The sequence below is a fragment of the Triturus cristatus genome, chromosome 12 (genome assembly GCF_964204655.1).
Source record: "Triturus cristatus chromosome 12, aTriCri1.1, whole genome shotgun sequence".
Classification (NCBI taxonomy): domain Eukaryota; kingdom Metazoa; phylum Chordata; class Amphibia; order Caudata; family Salamandridae; genus Triturus; species Triturus cristatus.
In genome coordinates, this window is record NC_140595.1 from 763630961 (window position 1) to 763640146 (window position 9186).

The following is a 9186-nucleotide window of genomic DNA, read 5'->3' on the forward strand; positions in this document are numbered from 1 at the left end:
TGGTTTGGTGGGGGGTATTACGTAGTGCATAGGTGCATGAATGAGTGATTCACTCTTTGTATGTGTTGAAGACAGCATGTGTGCAGGATTGTATGGGTGGATGAGTGTGTGTATGGGTGTGTTAGTGAGTGAATGACTGTCTCAATAGTGTCTTTATGAGTAACTACATATCTTTTAAACTAGTATATGTGACTATTGGTGTATATAAGTGAGTATATGTGAGAGTGAGAGATTGAAAGAGTTCCTGTATGAATAAGTATGTGTTTCTATAAGTGATTGTTAAAAAGACTAAGTATGTGTAAGTTTCTGTAGAAGTAAGTGTGGTGGTGTGTGTATAACTGTATATGCAGGTAAACAGATGTTTGATTCTGTATTAGCATGAGTGACTATGTGTGTGAGTAACTCTATGGATGAGTGGCGTTGTGTAACAGGATGTATAGGTGTATGAGTACATATGATGAGTGAGTACATGTATGAGTGACTGTATAGGACTGTTGGTGAATGAGTGGATGTGTATGTGGTTCTTAGAATTACTGAAGAGGTGGTTGTAACTGGTATTGGTATGTCCATTGTTTTGAAAATTTTAGTCTCTATTTTTGAATGTGTGTTTCAAAGGTAATATTAGGGTGAGAGGAGGTCTGCCACTCTATCACAAGGATGATGTCATCAGTGATGTCATCAGTGATGTCATTTGAGATGTCATCAGTGATGTCATGAGTGATGTCAGTGACCATGTCATGAGTGATGTATTATGTGACGTCATCAGTAGTGCATTGCGGGTGCGCGAGTTATAGTTAGCTGAACTAACTATAACGGGGGAATTTCATTGGTTTTTTACGAGTGAAATGTCCAGCTAACTATAACATGTGTGAAACCTTTGGTTTTTTCATTGAATATATATATATATATTTATATCAACAACAAAGTTTGCCTGCTGTAGAGTGAGCCACGCACAGGTGAGTATTTGCCAACGATCTTTAATGGAGGATGCTGCGAGGGTTAAGCACAAACATCACTTGCAATAATGTCCAGCCTGACGCGTTTCGTGTAAAGACACTTCTTCAAAGGCACGGGCATGAAGATTCAGGACACAGTGATTTCGGCATCTTTTTCAGTGTTATTTATCCCGCCCTTGTGGGCGCGGCCACCCCGTGGCCTGCTGGTTACTGTAGTGCCATCTCTTGCTCAAGTGAGCTGGCGCGCCTGATCCCTTCAAATAATTTCAAATTTCACCTCAGTGGGTTGTGTTGTCTGTCTCGGGCCCCCACAACACTCTTATTCCTCCAGAAACCGGCACCTGTTTCCAATGCATCGGCGTCGGTTGGCGTCAGTGCAGAAATGCTGGAACAGTATCCGGGCTTACTCCGCGACTCAGGCGAGACCGCTAACATCAACAACAAAGTTTGCCTGCTGTAGAGTGAGCCACGCACAGGTGAGTATTTGCCAACGATCTTTAATGGAGGATGCTGCGAGGGTTAAGCACAAACATCACTTGCAATAATGTCCAGGCTGACGCGTTTCCTGCAGCGACGCCAACCGTCGCCGCTGCTTTGGGAGCAGGTGCCTGTTGTTGAAGGGTAAATACATGCAGCGAGGACTTGAGGCGAACTCCACAACCCACTGTGGTATTATTTAATTTTCACTTTGCACCAACGGCATGCCAGCTCACTGAAGCAAGAAATGGCACTACTAAGACCAGAAAGCCACGGGGGTGGCTACGCCCACTCTGGGCGGGGAAAAAGATGTATTTAGCCAAAATTGCCGTGCCTTGAGTTTGCAAGTCCACGCCTCTGAGGAAGTGTTCATACACGAAACGCGTCAGGCCTTGGACAATCGAAGATTTGTGCTGCTCCAGCCGATTTCCTCGCAGCATCCTTCAATAAAGATGGTTGGGCGAAAAACTTACCTGTAGTGTGGCTTTCTCTTCGACAGGCAAACTCTGTTCTTGATGTTAGTGGCCCCGCCTGAGCCACGAGAAAGCTCCGATGCAGTTTGCATCCCTGCAGCGACGCCAACCGACGCCGCTGCTTTGGGAGCAGGTGCCTGTTGCTGAAGGGAAAATACATGCAGCGAGGACTTGAGGCGGACTCCACAACCCACTGTGGTATTATTTAATTTTCACTTTGCACCAACGGCATGCCAGCTCACTGAAGCAAGAAATGGCACTACTAAGACCAGAAAGCCACGGGGGTGGCTACGCCCACTCTGGGCGGGGAAAAAGATGTATTTAGCCAAAATTGCCGTGCCTTGAGTTTGCAAGTCCACGCCTCTGAGGAAGTGTTCATACACGAAACGCGTCAGGCCTTGAACAATCGAAGATTTGTGCTGCTCCAGCCGATTTCCTCGCAGCATCCTTCAATAAAGATGGTTGGGCGAAAAACTTACCTGTAGTGTGGCTTTCTCTTCGACAGGCAAACTCTGTTCTTGATGTTAGTGGCCCCGCCTGAGCCACGAGAAAGCTCCGATGCAGTTTGCATTCCTGCCGCGACGCCAACCGACGCCGCTGCTTTGGGAGCAGGTGCCTGTTGCTGAAGGGAAAATACATGCAGCGAGGACTTGAGGCGGACTCCACAACCCACTGTGGTAATATTTAATTTTCACTTTGCACCAACGGCATGCCAGCTCACTGAAGCAAGAAATGGCACTACTAAGACCAGAAAGCCACGGGGGTGGCTACGCCCACTCTGGGCGGGGAAAAAGATGTATTTAGCCAAAATTGCCGTGCCTTGAGTTTGCAAGTCCACGCCTCTGAGGAAGTGTTCATACATGAAACGCGTCAGGCCTTGGACAATCGAAGATTTGTGCTGCTCCAGCCGATTTCCTCGCAGCATCCTTCAATAAAGATGGTTGGGCGAAAAACTTACCTGTAGTGTGGCTTTCTCTTCGACAGGCAAACTCTGTTCTTGATATATATATATATATATATATATATATATATATATATATATATATATATATGTATACATATATATATATTCACTTAAAAAACCATAGGTTTCACACATGTTATAGTTAGGTGGATATTTCACTCGTAAAAAAACAATGAAATTCCCCTGTTATAGTTAGTTCAGATAACTATAACTCGCGCGCCCGCAATCCACTGCTCATGACGTCACATATTACATCACTCATGACATGGTCAGTGGCATCACTCATGACATGATGACATCATCCTTGTGATAGAGTGGCGGTCGCGCGAGTTATAGTTATCTGAACTAACTATAACGGGGGAATTTCATTGTTTTTTTACGAGTGAAATATCCACCTAACTATAACATGTGTGAAACCTATGGTTTTTTAAGTGAATATATATATATTTATATATATATATATTCACTTAAAAAACCATAGGTTTCAGGCACGTTATAGTTAGGAATTAGCATTTAAAAAACCTTAGAAAGGCACAGAAAAAAACATAGGTTGCAGGGATGTTATAGTTAGCTGGACATTTCACTCGTAAAAAAACGTAGAAATTACCCCGTTATAGTTAGTTCAGCTAACTATAACTCGCGCCCCCGCAATGCACTGCTGATGACGTCACATATTACATCACTCATGACATGGTCAGTGACATCACTGATGACATCACTGATTACATCTTAAATGACATCACTGATGACATCATGCAGTGTCTGTGTGTTTCTGTAAAGTTTAAATAGTTGTATTATATATAGGGAAAGGCATATTGAAGAATGAGTGGGTGTATAAGTGTGTGAATGGATGATTTTGTTGGTGCGTGACTGACTCTATAAGTGAGTGATTAAATGTATCTTACTGAATGCATGGGTTAGTGACTAAACTGTTTGAATGTCTGTATCCGTCTGTCTGTTGGTGTGTAAGCGGCTGCATGAGTTTGCAAATAGCTACATGAGTGTCTATATGGGTTATAGATTGGTTGTCTGAGTATCTGTATGGGTGCCTGAGTGTTTGTGTGGGTGGGGTGTGTGTGACTCTGTGCATAGATGTGTGACTGGGTGATTCGCTGGGTGCATGGTTTCAAGAGTGCATCTGTGATGGACTGTATGGGTGGGTGAGTGTGTATGGTTGTGTTAGTGAGTGAATGTATATTTCAGTGATACATGTGTGAGTAGCTATACATGTGAAAGGCAGTATATATGTGTGTTGGAGTACATAAATGGCTATAAGTGAGAGTGTGTGATTGTGAGAGTGGCTGTATGGATGAGTGTGTGCTTGTATCATGGATTGTATAAGAGCGTAAGAATGTGCTAGTATTTGTATGAGTAATTGAGCTGGTGTGTGTATAACTGTATAGGTGAGTAAATGACAGTGTGATTAATTATTTGCATGACTGAGTAGGTGTGTGAGTACCTCTGTGGATGAGTGGCGGTGTGTGAGTGTCTATATAGGTGTATGAGTGCATATGATAGTCTTGTACTGAGTGACCATAAGTGTGAATGACTATACAGATGAGTGCGTGGATGGGTGTTTAGATCTAAGAATCAGTAAGTGGGTATGTAGTTATTGGTGTTGGAGTGCCTATGGTTTTGAGAATGACAGTCTGTAATTTAGAGTGGGTGTATCAAAGATTATATTAGGGTGTGAGAAGATGCATCAAATTATCACATGGATGATAATGGATGAGCCATTGATTGCTTATGTGTAGGAAGATGTCCGGAGATGTCGGGAGAGGAGTTGGCCTAACGGCTAGGGTGCTTGACCTCGAACCTGGGGAACTGGGTTTGAGTCTTGGTAATAAAGCTGAACATCCTGTGATTCTGGGCAAATCACTTAATTGCCCCGTGCCTAACAAAAAAATGAATGTGTGTCCTCATGTAACGTAACTGGTGATATGTAAAGCACTCTGATTGGATTCGGGTCAAGTTCGCACTATATAAAACTCTGCAAAAAAAACATCATGAAAATACGACATTTTGCAACTTCTATGTATGCTGCATTAAGTTGCAGTAAATTGTTCACACGTTTGTTGCTTGACAAGGAGGTACTATTCGCTTTCTTACATATTTTTGATTTAGCAAGGTCAGAGAAGGAAATTCGCAAGACCAAGGAGGCCATGTTGGCATAAGAGTACATGAAACAAGCTTACAGCAGGGCTTCATTTGAGCCGGTGATTTGCGGTGGCGGCCACCCGTACCTATTTATAACGCATCTGATTTTTACCGAGCTGAAGAGAGGAAAACCCACAGATCAGAATAAGAAGGAAGAACCACAACAGAGGGAGAAACCAGGAACCTTCTAGAGTTAGAGAAAGGGGCGAGGAGGAGGGAAGGGGGTGATGGTGTCTGGGAGAGTATTTAAGACTAACAGCCTTGGCACTCCACGTTTTATTAAACCGGTCGTTGAGCTTCGGGCACCAGCACTCTTTCTTTTACAAACTAAGCGCTAGCTTTCAGGTTGTTGCGTTTAACCCAGGCAGTAATTCTCTTATTTCCTGGTGCATGGTCAGTTGCTTTTTGACAAAAGCTCGCTGGAGGGGTGTACAATCTCACATGAAGACACTGAAGGCATCTGTGTATGTCTAAAGTGTTACTGTAGCAAGGAATCAGGGATAACTGAGACCAAAAGTAGGCCCGGACACCCTGAAAAAGTGTCTCACATTTGTAGATCGCAATTTTTTCGCGAACTGTGGCTTTATTATAGCTGAGGGCTAATTTGTGGTAAAATATTTGATAAATGACAAGCATTCTTCCCTTAGCTCTGCTTGGCCCTACTAATTTCTTCACCTACCCTCATGCAACTCTCATTCTTCTACCTTCTGTCCTGCACCTCTAGCTCTTCATCCCTCTTTTTCATCGTCTCACCCCACCCGTATTCCCCATTCAGCTTGTGTGTTTTTCCTCCCATGTTGTCTGTCCTCCTTTCCTTTTCTCTACCCCCTTCCTCCCCTGTAATTCCCTTCTTGTATTTATTCTGAGAGGGAAAAAGCTCGCCCTGTTGCAACCTGGTTTTTCATGTCCATGTACATGTCAGTACCTTTTGCCCACACCACAGTCCCTGATGCTCTTGCCTCCTGACTTCTAACTATTCTTTGTGGTGGGGAAGCTAATTACACTATTGGTGAAGGCTTAAATATATATTTTCATTCCACAAACACCAAAATGAGTGGGATTTGCCAATAATCAATGCATGATGCTAAAGAATGAACTATGACACAATAGGTCAACAGAGTTTACTTTGATTTTGCATATGAAATTGTTTTAGAAATTGACAAGACTGCTTTGTAAAATGAGTGACTCCATTTCATATGTGACATCTTCAGTCTTTCCTGTTGTTTTAGCCAACATCACTTTGCATGTTAGGGAATTTGAATCCATAATGTTTCAGAAGCCAAGACAGATTGATGATTTGACATGACATTGAGCCACTTCTCAGTAGTTTAAAAAGCAAGCTAAAATGCTTTTTTTGATTTTCTATTTTTTCCCCACCCAGTCATACTTTTTATTTAGGTATTGTATTAATATGTGGTTTGAAAAGTGACATTTTGTTCATGATAATAATAACCCTCTACTGATCATCTCTACATTTGCAGTTTTCAGCTGGATCATTTGCACTAATATGGCTTACATCACTTCTCGGACTGCATTCTCAACTTGGATTGCTCTTCTTTTCAGAATCATTATTCAGGGCGGTAGGGGTAGGGCAGAGAGGACCTTGCAAAGGTGAATCCCATCCCAAAGCTAAGGACATACATTAACACTTTTTAAAAACAAATGGGCCTGCTGACAAAACTTTACCTAAATGTAGTTTTGGCTGCACCCACCACTCCTCATGTGTTGACCAGCATTAGCAGCGTAACATGCCTGAAGAAACACATGAAAAGTTCTGTGCTAGGTAAAATTAAACTCCTTTCCCACATACTCTAAATTATACTCCTCTGTGGAAGTGTCTCTGCTCAGAGCTGTCCTGCAAAGAGCAGACACAAGCCACACTTTATCCCATGTCAGCCCATCATACTTCTCAGTATGACACTGAGCCAGCCACAGTGTGTGCATGTTCAGGGTGGCGGCAGGCTGTTGGACTGTGTGGAAGCTGTGATAGTTGGCCCACACACACAAAGCGGGGGTAAAAAACCAATAGTTGGCAGGCCTTGGGCTACAGGCCTCCGTCGATTGGTTGACTACCCAATCAGACCCTTCAAGGAGCTTATTTTGGTGGATATACCAAGTTTACAGGGTAACTTTTTATTGGTTTGTCAGTCTGATAAAAGTTATGGAAGAAATTACCAGTAAAAAGCTGGCGATGGGAAATTGTGTGTGCCCCAGTAAATTTTCTTTTTAGGTCTCGCCTGAGCCAGCGCATGCATTGCTCTGACGAGACATTTAGTGAGTGGGCTTTAAAAAGCCCTACCACAGCTTTTTGTGTGGCACACTGTGTGCGGTTACGCGCACAGGCATGAGCAGAGGCGCCATCTAGCTTTCCTCTCTCGTTATGGCTCATTAAGTGAGCGCTCACCATTCGCGTGCTTGTTCCTGTTTCTTTCACTTTTAGCGCAAGGTGCACGCATGCACCACTCGCGTGCTTGTTCCTGTTTCTTTCATTCGCATGCTTGTTCCTGTTTCTTTCACTTGAGGCACGCGCACACACGCACCACTCGCGTGCTTGTTTTAATCTTATCGTTGGATACATTTTGCAAACAAAATTCTTGCTTGTTCCTGTTTCTTTCACTTGGGGGGCGCGCACACACCACTCGCATGCTTGTTTTAATCTTATCGTAGGACACATTTTGCAAACAAAATTGTTCACTTTCTTGACAGCTAAACAGCGGGAGAAAGCTGTCCCCTTTCTGAAGCAACACCTCCACCCCCTGTCGTGCGAATGCAAGCAGCAGGATTTCCGAGGCTTCCCGGGGATTCAGAGAAAATTCGCCCAGACGAGCATCAGACCCTGCCTAAATAAATCAGCTGTTTCTTTTGGGTATTGCATCTAAAAAACTGCCGCTATGTGCGCCAAACACCTGCAGCAGGAGGACTCTGTGTGTTTGCCCGTACTGAACAATACCTTACGATTCTCTTCTTTCTCCAATGTATTCAACATATCATGCGATGTCTTCAGGCAGCATTCCCATGAATGTTCATGCACAAATAATCCAAAATAAGATTATATAGGTAAGGGAGTAGATGGTCTTTACCATTTCATTATTTTACATCTAAATACAATTACATATAACAGTATACTAACTACTAATCAATAGGCAACAGTCACATGATTGCCGGGCCATTGCCATAGAAACCAACAGCCGTTACTCTTAATGGATGCTTCAGCCTTGCAAGGTATAAGCTGTGTTTTAATACAGATTTTTCTACAGCTAAACAGCGGGAGAAAGCTGTCCCCTTTCTGAAGCAATGCCTCCACCACCAGTGTCGTGCGAATGCAAGGAGTAGGATTGCCGAGGCTTCCCAGGGATTCAGAGAAAATACGCCCTGACGAGCATCACACCCTGCCTAAATAAATCCGCTGTTTCTTTTGGGTATCACAACTAAAAGACAGCCGCGACGTGCGCGGGAACGGCTGCAGCAGGAGAACTCTGTGTGTTCGCCCATACTGAACAATACTGCCTATTTTTGCAGTCACTTCTCGCCAGATCCCCGCTTACTCAACTGACCACTCACAAGCCAGACATGTCAGCAGGGATACCAGCCAGTCACTGAGCTCAAGTGGACGAGGAATTCATGTTCATGTCCCCTGCACCGTGTGATTCTCTGCACGCAGGGACCCATCTTGCGCGCTCCCCACTCCTCCGGAGAGATCGCTTAAATGGAAGCTTTCTTCGGGCGCTAAGAGTCCAAGGGGGGAGGTAGCAGGGGGGGACTGCATTGGGATGTCCAGTCCCCTCTCTTCAGCTGGGGGACTAAGGGATGGCATTTCTTGGACTTAGTAGTTAACGTGTTTTTGAATGATTTAAGTTGCGCATGTAATTCACCTGTGCGGCGCCACTCTCAATCTCTAACGCAGCCATGCAGCAGTTAGCCGCACCCCCAGGCATCAACACAGAAGAAGGATGCTCAGGAGGAGCCGTCCGCAGCTCGTCACACAGTGATATCCATTTTGGTTAGCACACATGACCTCTGCAAATGAGTGCTCTGGAAGGAAGGATAATTACCAAAAGGCAATAATTAACAAAAACATAAAAATACAGAGATATAACAGTCTATGCAGACAGAACTAAAATACACATGTGTAGATAATTAATATCTAAACTTTATTACA